At 41.0% G+C, this 18,568-nt stretch overlaps 1 protein-coding gene across 3 annotated transcripts in view; it reads right to left on the reverse strand.

The window, feature by feature from the left end:
- Lrmda (leucine rich melanocyte differentiation associated) overlaps positions 1 to 18,568 on the reverse strand; it is a 1,020,522-nt gene that overhangs the window by 749,380 nt on the left and 252,574 nt on the right. The gene's annotated exons all lie outside the window — the stretch shown is intronic.

An 18,568-nucleotide genomic window follows, 5' to 3' on the forward strand; every position in this document is an offset into this window, starting at 1 on the left:
TTGGGATGAGCTGAGGGTGGACGTGCATCTGGACATGCAGGCTGCAGAATCCAAACACATGTACAAGAGGTTTCTCAGAACACAAGCAGAGAGCCGGGGGACCGTCAAGGACCCAGAACAGATCTTCACCATGCTGCCACATCTCATTCCCCAAGGAGGTAGAGCATTCCAAACTGAAATCTTGGCTTCCAAGATTAAAGTACGTTTTTCATGATGAGAGAATAGAGCATATTTTATTTAGCATGCATTAGTCTGGCTTATAATTTTAAATATTTAGACTACGATATGTGGGCATCTGTGTTAGTTTTTCATCACAATGACAAAATACCTGAGATCATCAACTTATAAGGAGGAAAGGTTTATTTTGTTTCATGGTTTTTAGATGTTTTAGTCCATGGTTGCTTGGCCCTGTTGATTTGGGCCTGTGGCAGCACACTACATCATGGCAGGAGTGTGTAGCAGATGAGGCATGTTCATTTCATGGTGGCCAGGAAGCAAGAAAGACAAAGAAAGGCTGGGGTCCCAATATTTCTTTCAAGGGCTTGACTCTAGTGACTTTACTTCCTTTCAATATGCCCCAATTCCTAAAGGTTCTTCTAAGAGAACCATAGGCTAGTGACAAAGCCTTTAACACAGAGACTTTTGGGGACACCACAGATCCAAATAATACCAGCTTCCAATTGTAGTAATGCCCAAGAACTTGCAAAGGTTAGCAGGGAGTGTAATCTTTGCCCTGTTCTCCTCCCATGGTTTGGTTTTCCATGTAGGTGAATGCTTCCCTTCCAAACACGGACAGGCCTCCCTTTAGGCATTCCAAAGAGGTGAGAATCCAGATTCATACCAAAGAGACAAGTGAAAGTAGGTGCTCCATTTGCTAAAGGATCACATGATTCAGCTCACTCCTTTGGTGCATTGGTTTGAACCAACTAATAAATATTTATTATACACAGAAAAAAAACTCACAAATTCATTTTTTCAGGTGTAAAGTAAAAGCGTTAGAGAAAAAAACTTTAAATGACTTCCCCTTTACTAGTTCGTGCATGGTCACCATAGGAAAAAAATTAGAAAATGCAGATAAACAAAAGGAAAGATATTAAAAAACATTTTTATAGCACTTGCCAAGATGAATCCTGATAGGATTTAATGCATAGACCTCAGATTTTTTCAATGTCATTATGAACATGTAAAAATATAGAAATACCGGTGGTTAATTTCATGCTATGACTACAGACTAGTGCCACCCATGTGCCAGGCCCTTGAAGTTCAAGAGTAGCAGGACATAGTTTCTACTCCACTACAGACAAAATGGAAGATTCTTTACCAAAAATCTAAACAAAGAATTATATAGGACTCTATAGAGGGTCTAGAGATGGGAATGATTCTTTATTCCTATTTCTGACGAAACTCAGGGTTTCGTCAACACTAATGAGTAACTCTGGGCTTCCTACTCTCATTCAACAAACACTGAACACAAACCATAGACCAGTCCTATTTTAAGCACTGTGTGTATACAGTGGTGAATAAGACAAACTTCTACCCTCATGATGCTTACACAAACATATTTATAAATAAATAGATAAAATAGTGCTGTAACTTCCCCTTGACTGACATAGAGAAGGTGCTCAGAAAAGGTATTCAATGAACAAAGAAACAAAATACATCATCAGTCTACCTCTCTGTGCCTCCATTTTAAAGGCAGTTGATGTCCTTGAAGTTACCATATCAGACAGTTGTAAAGTTTCAAAACACAACGTGGTATGCCTGTTCCGTTTCACTTAAAAATATGAATCCAATAGGCTTAATCCAAAATCTCCAGCTCCGAATTGGGTTACTATGTGTTGGATTTGATTTGTATTTCCATCAGTATCAACCCCGGCATCCTTATATAGACACCAGCAATGTACATGATTTATAGCAAGTCAGTCAAGGTAAAGCCTATAGCTTCCCTTCACATTTTGACGTTATCAGATTACTTCAGAAGCTGGCAGCAGCTACCATAAGTAACAAGCTGTCAGTGTAAATAAATCACTCTCTCTCTCTTAAAAAAAAAAAAAGAAGAAAAAAATGCCTAAAAGTATAGATTAGTGGGCTTGGCCTTTTTTGTTGTTGTTGTTTATAATTTCCCTCTGCCCAAGCCTTCTATATATTTGATTTTATATAGAAAGTAGAAATTATTTCATTTTCTTTCTTAAAATTAAAGGTCCTAGGCCTAAGATCCATCTAAGAAACTCAAGTTTCAAAAGGAAAAGTGGTGGCCATTGTATATAAATCATACAACAATCAATTTGCAATCACCTAGAAAAGCCCAAGGTGTGGAGAACAACTAGCAGTTCTAAGAAGAGCTACCTGTGCCAGGCCAATTTAATTTCCTTCTAAATGAGTGACAGGCTGTGGAGATAAGACAGAAGCAACAGATACCGTCCATCTGGATCGTAGCTGGCCTCCCTCTGTCTGGTCCCACATGATTCCCCTGTCAACGGGCTGGAAAACCTAACTCTAGTGGTCTTCAGAGGGCTAGAACACCCCACCCAGACTGGGATCTCCAATGTCTTTGCACCACCTTGGAAGAGGAGGGACAATTCAATCACCATCCTGGAGAGGTAGAGGGTGGGGCATGGCCACTGCACATCTGTTGCTGAGTTCAGTGGTACAAGGGACAGCATACCCTTGTTCCAAAAGACACTAAGTAGCACAGGGGTGCAATAACTAGGGAGGTATAAGGAGAATGTGTAAAGTCCATGAGATGAATTGTAGAAAGGTCCTGGAACAAGTTCACTCAGTTTGAATAAGAGGAAAGAAGTGCTCTAGGGAGCAACTTGAGTTTATATCATACCTCCAAAAGAGAAAAGTTTATGTCACTGAATTCAGACATCAGAAAGGATGGCATGGGTCACAGTGGTTTTGAGACAAAATATGAGAGCAAATTTTTAGTAGTGTTATGAGAAAGTGAGGAGGGTATTGGAAAGCACTGAAAGCAGCCAGATGCACAAGATGGAGTAGTCTTTCTATCACTATTTGGTGCGGGTCAAGCAATAGTGCCCTATTCTTGTTCAATCATGACGTGCCACACAGAAATGTCAGCGCACATCCACTCAAGTCAATACTACACAGGTACATAAACCCCCTCCTACCTGAGTATTTTCATGACTAGCTTCTTTGCCTGCTTTCTCTCACCTCAAGAAACTAAATGCTCTTAGTGTCTGTGGCCACCTTGGAACTATTGAGGGTAATTGAGAAAGCCTAGAATCTATTAGCTCAAACCAACCACCCCAGGATGTCCCAACCCAGAAAGTCCAGATAAGATGACCAAATACCTTTTGTGTTGTCCAAAGGAAAGTTTAGGAACTACTGAGAGGATAATGAGACATGAACTTGGGGACCCAGTGACAAAAAATGACTACAATGACCCTCCCTCATTGATTAATAAAATTTAAACATGCTCATTTATTATTTAAAAAAAATGATTCCACCATCTATAGGTGTGAGTTTCTGCTAATTTTTCTTCAGGGCAACTCCCTGCTGGGTGAAGGAGGCAATACACAAGTAATTATAATAAAACATAATTAATGTTAAAAATGAAGAGAGAGGTCTAGGGGAACTCATAGCACAGAATCAGTCCTAATGGGGAAATCAGGAAAGGCTTCCCAGAGTAAGTGACATTTTAGCTGAGACCAAAATATGATAAAAAGAGAGCTACATGTGAAGAGGCACAAAGGTAAGAAGGTAGGTTAGACTTAGACACAGTGAGAGGGGTTTTAACATGGCTCGGAAGTATGGGGCAGGGGGCAGTGAGACCACCACCATTTGTACCTGACATACACACAAACCAGCTTATCCATCTACTCAAAATATATACTTTATCCCCATCCCCTCCAGGTCCCTTTCTCTACATAAGCTCATACCTCCAGCCCAAACCCAGCATACCCACTGGCATGTTGTAACACCTGGCTCTCACCCCTCCCTAAGGCTCTGACAGGGTTCATGGTTGCTAGCATGGATCCTACTCCCTCCCCATCATTCCCTCTCTTCTGAGCTATTCTAGTAGCTTCATCCTTATCCAACCAGTAACTTAGCCCTCTTCATATCCGAACTTCCACTATTCACCCAAGTCTCAGAGTAGTCTTCTCCACCCTTCTTGCATACACTGATCAGGTTCCCAAGTTTCTACACACACACACACCACACACACACACACACACACACACACACAGCACTGCAGCAAACACAGGACTAAGCAAACAATAGATGTCCAAAGACAGAATCACTTTCTTAGAGACCAGTCCATTTTGAAAGGTTATATATACAACCCCTACCACTTTTCAATATAGTAGCTGCCTCACTGTAGGTCTGGGTTGCTATTATTCAGGATCTGCTTTCTATAGTAATTTGAGACGTTGTTTGTTTAAGAAGAAGATTATGTGGTTTGGTATCAAGGAAAAAAAAGTGCAGGCTTTGGAGTGAGATCAGTTTCACTGATTGTTGTCTCTGTGTCTTCTGGCAAATTGTTTAACCTCAGTTTCCTCATCTGTGAAATTGGGATCATATTCTCAGAGGGACATTATGAAAACAAAATAAAATAATGTAGAATTCAGTGCCTGGCTTATGGTAGACATTCAACATAATTATATATATACATATATATATATATATATATATATATATATATACACATATGTATGTGTGTGTGTATGTGTGTGTATTCATATATATATATATATATATATATATATATATATATATATAAATAAAATGTTCACTTTCCCTTTTCCTCCTAATTAGGGGGAAAAAATCAAAGATGACCTGAATGCAAATTTCAGTCAAATGAGTCCCCAAACAAAGCCATCTATGAAACATACCAAAATGTAACACATAGCTTCTATCCAACAGCATTAGCATTTTTAGTGGAGACAAGTATACAACAATTAAATTAAATTAGAAAGGTTTTAAACTATCGCTAGAAATGTCCTTTCTCAACTCTGCAAACTAAAAATAGAAAAAGAATTAATAGAGGGAAACAGAAATACCCACTGATTATCATCTTCCTTTGTTATGTTAAACAACTTGATAAAATCATATCTGAAGATTCTTTCTGCATTGTCACGATAAAGAGCGTATGTGCAGGTTAAAATAAGCATCCATAAAATACAGCCGGTGCTGATATGTAATACACATTTTAAAAGGCAGAGGAAATAAAAGCAAACGATAACCACATGAACATCTTACTGCAAACAAAGCCAGTGACCTTTCCAGATGAAGACAAGAATATCACTCTTCTGAGTTTCTAAGATGAAACCGCAAGAGTCCCATTCCCCCCAGTAGATATTTTGTTTCCAACTTCAAGGCTGGTGAGGAAGGGATCCTCACATTCCCTATTTGTCTTCTGTGGTCAGCTGAGCTCAGCTACCCAAACACATATACACATGCTCAGAGGACAGATCTGTCATGCTGACCTTTCATATCTCCCATGTTTTTTTAGCAGGGTGGGTAAGATTCCATCCCATGGAAACAATGCACCCAGCATCACCATGAGGAGAGAAATCAGGTAAAGGATGGCAAAGATAAATACTAGAGAAGTACTAGATAAATACTAGAACCTGGACACAGGGGACATTGCTCACAGAATTACTCAAGGGAGGAAGGCCAGTTGAAAGCTAGTGAAGTAGGGAGTATACAATGCAAAATTAACAATTGACCGTTACTGGGAACATCAAAGGTCAAAGCTAGTTGTAAGGTGGTACTTACCAGACCCAGGCATCCTATGCTGACCTCTATGTGGACTAGAACTCTGCAGATTCAAACACTGACAGATTCATAAACCAAGAGAAAGAAAAGGTCCTCCACATCTGGAACGGCCATCATCGTGGTACTACTGCACCCAAATCTGTCTCTCCAGTGCGTGGGGTGTGAGAACTGACTGATGTTGGAAGATCCTAGTCCACAGCCAGCTTCCCTTATAGGTTACATACATTTTCTTTCCATAAAACCACAGTCCTCCAAAGGAGGGCTCCGTAGGCATGTAGGTCATATTTCACACACTCTGAAAGCCTTTGTATCACAGGTTTTACCTGCTGTATTTTCCCTCCAGATGAGATGAGAGCTTCCCTCCCAGTAGGGGCCATGGTCATGAGAAATGAATGTTTTTCCCTTTTGCCAGTAAGAAATCTTAAGACCTGGTGTAAAAACCACTCAGGCATAACAAGTTATAGCCCAGCAGGCACACTGATTAGCTAGGTTCCATAACCATAAAGTCAACAATAATCTACCTCCGTGCCCTTTCGGCAGGTGGCTCACCTACGGATGCTCAGGAAGTCAGCAACAGTTCAGGCAAAATTACGTGGAGAGCATCATGCGTAAACATGAATGCTCCAGCTTGTCCTTAACTATACCACTGGGACTCCAGACCTGCAAAACAATCCATTACCCCTACTCACCACCAACTGCAACTTCTTCCCTTCTCCCTATGCCTTCTCCCCACTGATGGCGCTTGGGCTTAATGTGTGTGCCACTTTTCCACGCCCTCTCTGCTCTCACCTCTGCCTTCCACACAAGGGCTGTCCCTTGTACCAGACAGGAGATGACTAACTCTTCTTCTGTAGCATGGTAACTTCAGGCTGGTTTTTCCAGTAGTGTTGACTGACTGTACTAAGCAGTTTACACTCTCCACAATCCCCCTGGAGATATCAGCCACACATTGGAAATCCAACTCTCTAGAGCATGGGACCACTGGCCAAATAGGCATTGGGGTGCATACACAAACACATATGGACACACAATTTTTTTTCCACTTATTAAGGGGAAAATATCTAATATATGACCACTGATTCAACATCTCTATTCCAAGGTTCTAGAAATATTTCCTACATTTGTTAAAATAAAAAGGACTCTCATAGTCAAGGAAAAATTTGGCTACCAGTCAAACAAGAAGGTAGGATACAGTACTTTTGAAATGATTATAAATGTTAATGTCCTATTCCTCTCCTTTTCTAAAGGTTTGAATTTTAGACTATATTATGCAGAAATAACCAAAATCATAATACATCTCTTAGGTTCTAGCAGAGAGGGCTGAATCCAAATCCGCCCTAAGAAAAGCCATTACCTTCACTGAAAGCAGCAGGTGTGAGGCCTAATGGCTTGTCATAATGAAGGGTCAGCCTCTGACATTGGGATTAACATCACTGTGTGACAAAGAGTGATTTACACCACCCTACTCAAAAACGGTGTAGGAAGTATGATGATTCATAAAATCATAAATTATAAATCAATTACCGGAGATAGAGAACTTGATTCATCCCCAGGCCCCTTTGTTCCTGAGATGTGAGACCCTTTTACAGGGCCCCTTGAACTAGAGAAGACAAAGAAGAGAAGGTCTCTCAGGCCATTTCTGTTGTCCCAGCCTTTCTTTGCAAACCTATCAACCCTATAAATTTCATTTTAATCCAACAGTACCCACCTAAAGAAATGAGTAGTGGATCACGGGGGGGGGGGGGGGGATCCCTGGCCCTCAGAGGAAAGGAGACTGGATTTCCCCCAATTCCCAAACTCCAGGTGAAAATAGAAAAATCCTATTAAATATTTAGGACATTAAGCAGAACAGCTACACACATCCCAACAAGCAGAAACACCTGCAAAAATGTAACCAACACTTTCAGGAGTCATCTGATATAATTTATGAACAATGATTTTTTTTTAAGTCAAACGTATTGTCTCTCTAAATTTCTATAGCACAGAAGTAGCTTTTTTGTTCTTTGATGAAAAGCCAATGTATTTGAGATGATAAAAGTAAAACAATTTAGTTTGGCATAGCCCTGGGCACTGCTGCAGAGACAGGCATTTCCATACAGGTGCAACCACACAACACACACTCAGGAAGGAAATTCCAGGCCAAATCTCAAGCCAAGAGTCTCATACTTGTCCATCTTAGGGCTCCATTGCCTGAATCCAGCAGAGCAAAATGGCAGACATTCCCCCTGCTCCTGAGCTTCTTCATATTTATTGTCTTTACAATGTCTAAGAACAATACCAAAACCCACATCTCAACTCTTACATGAGATTCTTCCATGAGAGTATTAGAGTTTCAATATGGAAACTGAGCAAAGAAAAGAAGGTCATGTGTGTTTCTAAGCATCTTGGACTGTGGCCTCCAAGCTGGGCTCTCTCCATAGCACCACACTGCTGCTTAAGTTAAAGAAAAATATCACTGTTTTTCAGGATGCTCAAGCAACAAATCTCGCCTCCTATACCTCAGATAAATTTTAAAACTAAGAGAGTAAATGGCAATGCAAATAGTACTATTAGATATTTATTATGTTGCAAAGCTTGAAAACAGTCAGGAAAATGGAAAAGTTACTTTTTTCCCTACACAAATTTGTTAATGGGTGGCATAATGGGGAGCCCTGTTTGCTGGCACTATGTGAAACGTCTACAAATTGCCTCTGCAGAGCATTATAGGTTGTCAGACTAATGTAGTTGAAGATAATTTGGCCTTTCAGTGAATTGAACCTCACAGCACGATTATACTCCACAACCAAGTGGAGTGTCACAATTATTCTTTCATGCTGAATTACCATATAATGTCATGAGTCTACCTGTCATAAGTCCTGTAGCCCAGGCTGAATTTTTTCCCCTAAATCTATGGTTCATGGCAAAAAAATAATAATAATAATAATATTTTTTTGGTTCTAATGGAAATTTGATTGTTTTTATCAACAATAAATTTCATAGCAAATCAAAGGATATGCTTGGACAAACAATCCGATACTCAAGGTTAAAAAACACACAAATAATAAATTGCTGGTGTGTCATGTTCAATTTTTACTACAGCATTACACTGCAATAACCATAACAGGATCTAAATTGTTGTCAGAACATTAAACAAACCCCCATACTTCACAAAGGCATCCTGTCTGAGTAATTCACACAACGGAAACAACTATCAAATTTTCCACTGTCCCACTGCTACACCATACATCAGTACAATTTTATGTATTTGGACAATTCGTTGAATAAATTACTTCCATCCTGCCTGCTCTTGCCACTTCTGTTAAGAGTCATATCAGTTTTAATTGTCTTTCTGTCTATACGGAGCCACTGTTTTTCTGGCCTTTTCCTGTGCTATTTCCTGAGCACCAAAATAGACTATGAACACCCATCAGAACTGGGCGCTTGGGGACATTTGACTGCAAGAGAGGGGCATCCTGCCAGAGGCCAAGAGTGTCTTGTCAGATGACACAACTGCCGAATATGTACTTACGAGTTTGACCATTTGTGGTTATTTGTGTGCAAACATAAGACTCCACCATCAGAGCTAACTAAAAGCTAAAGGTATCCAAGACCCCACATTCGGCTCTGTTGCCATTTGGTTGTTGACTTTCTTGATTCATGACAACATTCGTCCTGGCATGGGAAATGGGCTCAGCCTGAATTACATGGCCCTGATTCCATTCCCGGTCGGAATCCAGCTCACCAGCCAGTTCATGGCAAACCCTACAAGCTGTTTCCCTTTGGCTGGTTGCTCCCCTGCAAATGACAAGCCCACCTTTCCAGTTTGAATATCCAGCCTTCATGAATGCACAGGGGCGCATGCCGAAATTACAGCTGTAGAACAAGTAACACCATAATGGGCACAAATAAACTTGGTCTATAAGAGGGTGGAGTTAATGACTTCCCATCGTGTTTCTCAACACCTTCGATAGAGACTAAATTGACACAGACCAAAAGGAATCAGATCAATTGGATGCAACTCTGTTTCCTAAATGAGATCCTCTTAGGTCTGACTCCAGTTTAGCATAATGCATTTGTACAGCCAAAGTCAACCTCCTGGGCCAGAGGAAGTGAAAAAAAAATGAGTAGAGGCTCCCAGGTACCCCAAACCAACGTGGGTACTATTCTAGTATGATTCTATCACCTGTGTCACCATAGCCAAATAAAGAGTCACCAAAATATCATCATACTGGCTGTCCGAAACCCAATAATGCCAAAGAAACCATTTTATGCTGAGCTACATTTGCTATTTCCAACAGGAAACTCCCTTACTGAACTAGCTCCACAAGAGGCCCGCCATATACTAAACACTGGCCTGCAACACAGAGTTGGGTTCCAGGCACCAGGTGGCCCAATTTTCCTTCTCAGAGTAATGCAAAAGATGGAAACCACCTTCAGAGGGGTCAGCCCTGGACTGGGTGCCCCCATGTTAACTTGGTAGCCTTCCTGGATGGTAGAAAGTAACTCTTTATTTATAACCCCAAAAGCAATAATAAACACAGAACTATGATTTACTCTGAAACTTCCTATTATTAAAACACTTTGTCTTATAGTTTTATTGATTTACAATCTGTCCTGCTTACTTTTTTAGCATCTGAAAACAATCAAGGCACAAAGCTGCAAAATGTTTGGACATTAATTGTTAGGAGACAGCATTTTATTCCAGGCGAGGGGTTTGAGGCCTCGACAGCAGTGCATTCTGGTACTGGAATGATTTATGGTCTTGTAGCAATAACGATGCACCAGGGCCATTAACATATTGGCAGGCCCTAGGATGGATTAGTGGCATTGATTATTTCATGGGCCACTGATACCCATTTGTTACGAGGAGCTCAAAGATGGCCTCTTCCTGACTAAAATCTTTTTACGAGCAGACAGCATTTTAAGTATTAGGAACCTGGGATTTGGGCCATTTTTTATAATCTTGCTGTCGCCTCACCTTAGTATGCAAGCAAAAGAAAAAAAAGTGTCAAAAAATTAAAGTTCTATTCTTCACCAACAGCCTAATTCCTCAACTCATCATAACCATGTCTTCTTTAAAAATTAATGATTGCCAGCATTTAGCCACTGGTTGTTGCTATGAAGATCTATGCAAAAAGCAAGGATCCCTATAGAGTGTGTGATATATGGAATACTCTTTATTACTACAATAAAACTTACTGACATTTCAATACTTCTGCAAATAGCATTATAGTATCAATCTTCTGAATTAGGTTGAAAATTAAGTTGTAAATTAAAAGAAAGTGTACTTTGGAATACAACATGATATGTCACCCAGAAAAGGACCTTTGTGCATAACTGAGCTGATCTGGGGAGCAGAGAGATGAGCCCAGTGCCTCAGCAGTGTTGTTTGAATTCTAAAGATCTGGGTTCCACCAGAAGAATCCATCCAGAAACCAGAATAATCCATCACAAGAGATTTTTTTTTCCCATTGTAAAAGTCAAGGGATTTGACAACAACCTTTTATGAATACAATGAAAGTCCAAATTCTAATATATTTTTCTCCTTTGCCACATTCTTGCCATAAATTTCAAATTGGGCAACATTTGGAATAATAAATGCCTTATAAAATACACAGAAGTTATACATACATTATGCTTATAATGTGTATATACATATATAAAAACTTTTTCCTGCCTGTGTCATCAGATACAAAATTACTCTCTATTCCCACACACCCTAACCCAGACTTCAAAGATGCTCAGAGCAAAGAGCTACCCAGGGCACTACATGACAATTCCCAAAGCTCTGATGGCTTTAAAACTATTCAGTTCGAAGGCTAATGTCACAAACTGTAAATTACAAACAGAGTCAGATCAGAGCCAACACAAAATGGCTATGCAGAAGACTACTGGCTTTCAAATATATATTTTTTTGAAAAGTCAGGTGTCTTAAATAACTACAACCTATCTTCCACAGCATTCCTTACATGCATGAGATGACTACATAGTAAAAACAGGGTCACTTTAATGATTCAAAATATCTTGATGAAATCCAAACTAGCCCCTGCCCAAGAAGACTCCCCCAGTGTCTCTCAGGCTTGCTTATAGCTCCTGTAGCCTAGAAAGTCTTTCAGATAGGTATCTATTTCTAACACCCAGCCACCCCATACTCCCTGCATCTTCAGGGGTCTACACACACCAGGTGCAGGACAGTAAAGAGGTTACAGGGCCAACCCTGCCACTGGTGGAAAGAGACTATAATAAGAAGGATTCTGAGGTGGAGTTCTGGAACCAAAGAAGGTGTCATATTTAATTAACCACTTGGGCTCTGAGTAAGGAATGGGCGAACAGTCCTGATATCCACAGGTCTGAATTCAGATGTCAACATGCTTCCATTAACCAACCTGCAGACTGCCCACTTAAGCTTGAGAAAGTGTTGTACTTTGCGGACATGTCCACTCACCACACAGGCACAGGACAACAAAGGTGCTTCTTTCTCAAGAGTGTTTTAACACAAAGCACGGACCAAAGAGGGTTAGAACTGAAGGGAATCTTAAGATGACCTCACCCAAGCCTTTTATTTCACACGGGGAAAAATCAAGACATGTTGTTAAGTGACTCGCATAAAGTCATACACGCAGTGACAGGAAACAAAACCCTAGGTCTCCTAGCTCTGCGCCCTCTCCCAAAGCTGCAGTGCCTCATTTGTAAACCATCTATTTGCTACTTATTTCCCCTATCTTCCCAGGTGTATAATTTTCTCATTTTCCTATAGTTAGATGTACTGTTGCAGACTTCTCAAATTTTGGATTCTATGATAAGACACAGACTCTGTAATCTATATTACTGTAAATTTAGGAAAACGATCTTGGAGTATGATGGATGGTAATTCAGGGTTAAGTAGAAAACAATAAAGAGTTTGCCGTTTCCCTTGTTAAATTTTGAATTTTATTTTAAATATGGAAGAAAGATGTTGTCAACATGTATTTTAGGTGCAAGAAGAACTTCCAGCTTCAACCTTTAATGTACAAAGCCTTTGCATAAACCACCCGATATGAAAACACACAAAGAGCCTCCTTCTCAGCTTCTTAAGTGACCTCTTACCTTGTCCAGCTTATAAATTAATTGGGAAAGGACACCTTCTGTTTCCCATGGCAATATAAGTCTCAAAGACTCTATACAGATGTGACAGGACCCAAGGGCTGCCATCTGAGTGAGTAGACCAAGGCTGCCCTGGAGAAACTTGGAAGTGGGACATTGCAACACCTTGACTAGCAATCCTAAAACACAGTGCCCATCCTGCTTGCTCCCTCAGCATTCAGAAACAGGTTTCCAGAAAGACTCCATCTCCCTGGCCCTAGAGATTATAGTACATGACCATCTCAAAGACAAAGAGTCTTTTTCCTGTTTGAAAGTTAAAAGTTACCCTCCCAAGGAGTATTCCACAACCCAGAAGCAACTCGGGGTCACCACTGCAGGTTGTGACAAGAGAAAGATGTTCTCCTGTAGGTCTAGCTTGAGCATCCTGAAATGTAAACCTTTTTCTTCTCATTCACTTCATGGTCAAGAGCAACCAGTTACCTCCTCACAATGAACCACCCCAGTAAACCTGAATGATAGCCTTTGAAGCCTCTCTTCTTTAGGCAAATCATGGCAACCCCATATAACTCTTCAGATACATCATTTCTCAAATGATCGTTATCTCTACAGATCCTCTGGATTTTTGCCAAATATCCCACATCCTTCTTAGACTTGGGAGTCCATATGGTATTCCAGGGCTGGGTGTTAATTGAAGAACGGCTTAACTGTTTGGACATGTTATGCATCTATTACCCGATTGTGAATCTTGTACTGTCTGTTGTAGGACTGCATCTTTGGGGAAATTAATGCCAAATGAAAATTTACCCTAACCGATTTCTCTTTTTATTTTCTTACGGCTCTCTGTGATGATTTGTTAACCTGCTTCATTCTACAAGCTCAAGTCAGCCACGGAGCCAAAATTAACAACCAAGACCCAGGATAGAAGTAAACGGTTATTGACTAAGGTATTTGTCCTCTTTGAGATATTTATCCTTTTTGTGTACAAAAACCACTCATAAACATGACTGTTAATATGACTACAGTAACAAAGAGCACACAATGAGAGAAAGGATTCTCAACAACTCAGGCATCATTCTGTTTCCAAATTCCACTTTATTTTTTTTTTTTTTACTTTGACTAAATACCTACCTCCCAATAAAACCTGATTCATTCACCTAAGACATCTGGAAGTGGTAAAAAGGCTGAAGGTGAATTCTTCATGATTTTTCAATGGAGAACCAAATCAGGTTTATAAAGGTACTTAATAAATGACATGATGACTAAAAAAATAATAGTGCATTACAACATGGTGATTGGATAGTTCCTACTGCTGGAGTGTCTAGGCATAACCACTGATGATGTTCGTGGCCACAAGACAGATTTCAGTGGGCCCATGGAATGTGGACTAAAGTGACAAAGCACCAGTTGAGAGTCTAGGTCTTCCAGTGTCACGTATTTCCACTGTCCCTCTCTAAGCCTTTACATCTGAAGTGAGAAAAATGCCTCGGGAGCCAACCAGCTCCAGGTAAAATAGAAACACACGAAGGGGAGCAGCCCCACCACCCTGCAGACCCCCAGTCTAAGCAGAGTCTCCCCAGTCTCTCCGCAATCCTATGAGGGTGATGATAAATGCTTACCACGAAGTACCACTCAGTGCTGGGGTATTTTGTTAAGCAGTATTGTGGCAACAATTGATGAATAATAAATGGGGCAAACAGGATTTCGAGGTCATGTCTGACCACGTTAAGAAACGTTGGCATCCATTTGTTCAGGAAAATAGGAAAAGCTCGTTACAGTGTACTCTTCTAATCTCGCCTAACTCACCCCTGATAAATCCCCCTTCCTTACTAGCAGGGACTACTGAAAATAATCATAATTAACTTTATGTCCAATAAGTAGGATGAACTTTGGCCCCAAATGGCTGAAATACTGAAGTTTTCTTCTGTGGTGAAAGAACACATGCTGAGAAACTAAATAATGAATGAAGGACATTTCCATAATCCAGATCAGAGGACTCTCATGCAGAGGCCACTTCCATGAGCACTCTACCCTCTGCTGGTTCCTAAGATGAACACATGTTCTTGTTTGGAAGGGCTGGATGGTGGCAACCGTAGGTTCTGCAGTGACATTAAAGAGGTAACTGACGTTCCCTGGTCTGGTTAACCAGATGAGGCCTCTTCAGCCACCGCCACCCCCTTTGCCTTCCGCCCACAGACATCACACAAGGAGGACACGGAAGCTGAGCATCCTCAGGAGAGATCAAGTGCAGGGAGGACTTGGTCTCTTTTCTTCCAAAAGCACCTCTATGTACCTCCAAGGTGGCCTCTACAGCATGACAATAAGAACCGTGCCATTAAAGGCAAGTTTCCATTTTATGTGCTCAAGCCTACTGCGGCAGGATCCCTCGATTCCCTGGGAAGCTTGATTTACCATCCCATCGCCCTGTTTTTATAGGGCTTGACTCTGCAAATGGAGCTGATGGAGACCTCAACCGCGAGTCACTGAGTCCTCAGGTATAATTGCAGATTTACAATGCCTACTGAAGTCATTCAGTCACACTTGTGTCTTCTCAACGTGCCCCCGGAGGGGACTTCCTGAGGCTTCTGCTGAGCTCTGCAAGCCCTCTCCCACAAAAATGATTTTCCTCCTCTGAGCTCAATTTCCCCTACTCCAGACCTCAAGATCTAGGAGGCCCCATAAGGATGCGATGGCCACTGTTGGGGACATGGTGGCCACAGATGCTGGCTCACGTGCTGTGAGATACTGTGGGCGGGTGGGGAGAGGGAATGGGAAAAGAGAGAAAAGGAAAAGTGACTGAGTCACCCTGGTGAGATCTTCCACAGCTGATCACACACAAGACTGATTCTCCGCTTGCTGGCTCTGCTCACTCGTTCTTCTCACTACCCACCCTCCTGTTCCACCAAGGTCAAGTACAGAGAATGCCAGCATGCACATCACACTGAGATTTTTTGTAAACAGAGTCACTCACCTTTTGTGGGGAGCAAATGGGCTCCTGAAATTGCTACTTATGAAGATGGACCTGAGCAAGAGAGTCACATGAGGAAGCAGGCAAGAAGAGGCTTAGCCCCAACGACACCATGGGACCCTCATGGCCTCCTTTCCCACATACAAAAATAAGGGTTGAGGCCACCCACCAGCGTGAATGAAAGTATATGCAAGACTCCACCTTTGACCTACTTAACACAGAGCGTTGGAGAGGGTTTCCCAGACCAGGTAATATCTGAGCGGTACCTTCCAGTATATTGGACAAAAAGGATTGTTCCAAGATTTGTATACCCTTTAGATGCTAAAGTTTGTAACAGAATACCCAGCTGAAAGTAGCTGAAATCATAAGGGTTTATTATTTACCAACACAAGAAGTCCAAGAGTAAGAGGCTACCAGGGTCATGAAACCACCAAGGAGCCACCTCTGTGCGCCACCATTCTTAATCCAATACCCACCTCGGGGAGCAGACAACTGTGAAAAATGTCAGTGTTTCTAAGCTTAAGGATTCTCACCTATGACAGGAATGGAGTTGGACTAGATCAAATATATATCAAAACTTTCTTTAAAAAAAATTCAAGTATTTCACTATTTATTTTAGGGTTGCAGAACCCTAAAAGTAAAGCTGCTCAGTTTGTAGTTTGCACCACTGAGCTCCTCACCCTCCAAGGTTCTTGTTTATCCCCAAGAAGGCTCCTACCCCTGAGGCTCCGACATCATGGTTGGCTCCATCTTCCAGGATGCCACTTCTAGTATTGCTGGAGTCTAACCTTGCCATTCTAGATTAGATGATCATGATAGTAACAGTATTAGCACTACTGAGAGTGCAGTGACTTAATGAACAATTCATGCTCTTGAGGCTTCAGGAAGAAGCTACTTACATGCAGCAGATATTGGCCCTCTGAAACCATGATAAAGGATGGAAAGAAAAAGAGAGGGATGAAAGGAGAGAAGGATGGAAGGAGAGTGAATTTAACTCTCGTCAATTTAAAAATAATTATCAAATAATTAACAATTGCCAGTTCAATCAAAGGGAAGTTTTTTAAATAGCCAAATACTCATCAATACAAGACTGGCAAAGCCAACTGGACCAAATATTATTTGCTGCAATTAAACACCATGTTTCAGAAGAATTATTAATGATATGACAATATGCACAAAATCGAAATACATGGCAAGTGCAAAGGCATAGTGCAAACTAAGATTAGGAAATAATTATAATATTCTAAAATTTTATATATATATTATTTTTTTAAGGAAAAATAGAGCTGGGGACATAGCTCAGTTGGTAGAATGCCTGCCTTGCATACCCAAGGCCCTGGGTTCAATCCCCAGCACCACAAAAAAGAAGAAGAAAAAAAAACAAAGAAGGATATTCAACAAAATTTTAACAGTGGTAACTTCTGGGTGATAGGAAAAATCTGAAGGAAAAAACCAGCCATTCTATCTTTTCAAATTTTCTACAGTGAATATATATTGCATTTATAAGCAGAAAACACTGAGTTAAACTGAGGGGCAAAATAAAACTGAATTGAACCTTCTTTTGCTTATTGCTAATGAATCAAAGGGCTCAAAACTCCTAACCCCAAAGGAACATGAGGGGAATGATAGTCTCTGGACCACCTACTAGAATCCTCCTCAGTGCTTCTTTAAAATAAGTTATATAAATTATTCAGTCTCCCCTACTTTTGAGAGTGTCTAAGTAGATAGGGCTCAGGCACCTGCACACTGGTTCTGGGATGTGTAAGTGTAGTGATTCACAGGAGAGTGTTGTAAAATGGTTTGTGGAGATCCTGGATACCACAGGATCAGTAACAAGGACAAAAGAAACCAATTCTTCTTGACCTGCCTCAACAAATCAAGGTTCACTACGAGATGAGAGATGAGTTACTACCCGTTCCCCCCAAGGCTTCCCAGAGTCCCCTGAAATACCCAAGGACCTGACTTCTGTGTAACATGTTACCCTGAGCAGTATCTCTGGGCCACATGTGAGCCGGCTATAGTAAACTTAATTTTATCACTTGTCAGCTTTTTCAACCTTTGAAAAATTACTCAATACCAAGGATTAATATGCAATATGATATCCAAGCGGTTAGCCAGCTCTGAACTCATATCATCCCCAAACGATGCTCAATGAACACAGGGCGGGGGTGAGGGGGGGTGACATGGCTTCCAGGCTGCCACAGCCTTGAGGCTGCACAAAAAATGTGGGTGTGAACACAAGCACAAATCCACTTTTGAACATCATCAGAGTGATAGATAATCTATGCCATTTCTGAAAATACGTCTCATGGATCTCCATGCGATGGATAACTTATTAATTTCTTTTTTTTTTTCCAACTCCCATTCATCATTTCTAGCAAGCCCACAGACCTTCTCCCAAGACCTTGGCTTTCACTGTGCAGGCAGCTGTTACTGCATCCCAGGGGCCTATAAGAGCCAAGCAGAGAACTCTGCTGCTGTCCTAGACATAGAGTCTTTGCGGAATCCCAGGAAAGAAAGAGTGCACTCTGGAGGTGTGTGACCAGGAAAAGAACACCTGCCTGCCAACCAGGGGTGTGGCCACATCAGCCAGCACCCCTGAGGGCAGGAGGTTCTTTTGTAATCTAGAGCAAACAAACAAAAATTCAGAGACTCTTTTGTATTTCCAGGCCATTTACTTAGGGAGAGAGAAAACAAAGAGGAAGAGAGACTAGGTATTGGGGGGACAAATTGTACTTATGGGAGAAAGTTGATAAAGGAAATAGTAGACCCATCAGCCTTCATTCTAAAATATAAAAC

Source organism: Marmota monax, unplaced genomic scaffold (assembly GCF_021218885.2).
Source record: "Marmota monax isolate L192 unplaced genomic scaffold, Marmota_monax_Labrador192_F-V1.1 WCK01_AAM20220418_F8-fsc00019, whole genome shotgun sequence".
Taxonomy (NCBI): Eukaryota; Metazoa; Chordata; class Mammalia; order Rodentia; family Sciuridae; genus Marmota; species Marmota monax.